We start from the raw sequence: 1,639 nt of genomic DNA, 5'->3' as shown, positions 1-1,639 counted from the left end.
GCCCGGTCCTGATTTTTTGATTTATTGTAGAGATGAGGTCTCGCTGCCCAGGCGGGTCTCGAACCCGCGGGCTCAGGCAATCCACTCACCTCAGCCTCCCAAAGGCGCGGGATTACAGGCTGAGCCACCGAGCCCGGCTTAATTTTTTTTATTATTTATTGTAGAGATGAGGTCTCACCCAGTTGCCCAGGCGGGTCTCGAACCCGCAGGCTCAGGCAATCCACTTACCCTGGCCTCCCAAAGGTGCAGGATTACAAGCTGAGCCACCGAGCTCGGCCCCAAGTCTCCTTTTTTATAGCACTTGCAATGTATGAGTCACTTTCATTAATTCTTTATGTATTATAACATTAAACATTCACAATTCTACAATTTGAAAATTAATGTTTTTTTTCTTTGACCAACAAGGAGAATTTACTCACAAGGAGCTTGGTCTAAATTCTGATAGGAGTGTCAGGATTTAAATCTGTGTTATCTGAACACAGATATTGGTGTCCACTACTATGCTATATGATAACAGGTAGCTAGTTGTTTTCTTTACTTTATTTACTTATTGTTATTTTTTAAAATTGGAGTCTCACTCTGTTGCCTGGGGTGCAGTGCACTGGCACATTCTTGGCCACCCCAACATCAACCTGCTGGGCTCCAGTGATTCTTCTGCCTCTGCCTTCCAAGTAGCTGTAACTACGGGTGTGCACCACCATGCCCTGCTAATTTTTTTTACTGATCGGAGAGATGAGGTCTTGCCAAGTTTCCGGGCTGATCTCGAACCTGCAGGCTCAGACAATCCACTACTTCACCTCCCAAAGTGCTAGGATTACAGGCTGGGCCACCATGCCTTGATAGCTAGTTGTTTTCTTTAATACAAACACACATATATGTATATGTATCTTTCATATATCAAATTTGTATTACTTTATAAATTTGGTTTGATGATTTTCCAATTTTGCCAATTTATTCTATAGACCAAAAAAAGTGAAGGTTAGATTTTTGTTTGTTTGTTTGTTTGTTTGATTTTGAATGCAGAATTTACTGAGAGGACAGAAAAGTTCATAGTTTTATATTGTATTAAAAAATACACAGTTTGTTTATCCAGTCTCCTATAATACCAGAGTTTCTCTTTTTCTGTACCTTAAGCATGGTGGAATTTATGTGAGTATTTTTTAAATAAATAAATTGTATGCAGGTGAGATTTGAACATCTATTGAACCTTTTCTAAAGGAAGATTTATATAGGGGTCTCACAATTAAAAGTATCTGAATGAAATTCACAGGCAGATTTTTATTTTCTTTTAAATGTTAGAGAAACCAGCATTACTTACTCAATTTAAGGTTATTGAAGAGGCGGTAGAATTTCCAAATGATTACTATAAATCAAATAAGATACTGATCCTTAAATGTCCTGAAGATTGTTTCAAAAAGAATATTACAGAAAAAAACACCTCCCTTCGGCCGACAGATGGAAACATCTAAACTGAAATACAGAAAAAGTTTGAAAATAGTATACAAAGTCTTACAATAAAGTTCAAGAACTCATCCTAGAAAAAGTACTACATACCTCATTGCTGAATATTATTATGGTTACCTATGAAGAACTACACTTGGGAAGCTATGCACTGATGAAAGTATCAAGTACATCCGTC

This window comes from Carlito syrichta, unplaced genomic scaffold, assembly GCF_000164805.1.
Source record: "Carlito syrichta isolate Samal-C Ts95f unplaced genomic scaffold, Tarsius_syrichta-2.0.1 Scaffold288731, whole genome shotgun sequence".
NCBI classification, from domain to species: domain Eukaryota; kingdom Metazoa; phylum Chordata; class Mammalia; order Primates; family Tarsiidae; genus Carlito; species Carlito syrichta.
This window is presented reverse-complemented; position numbering follows the sequence as displayed.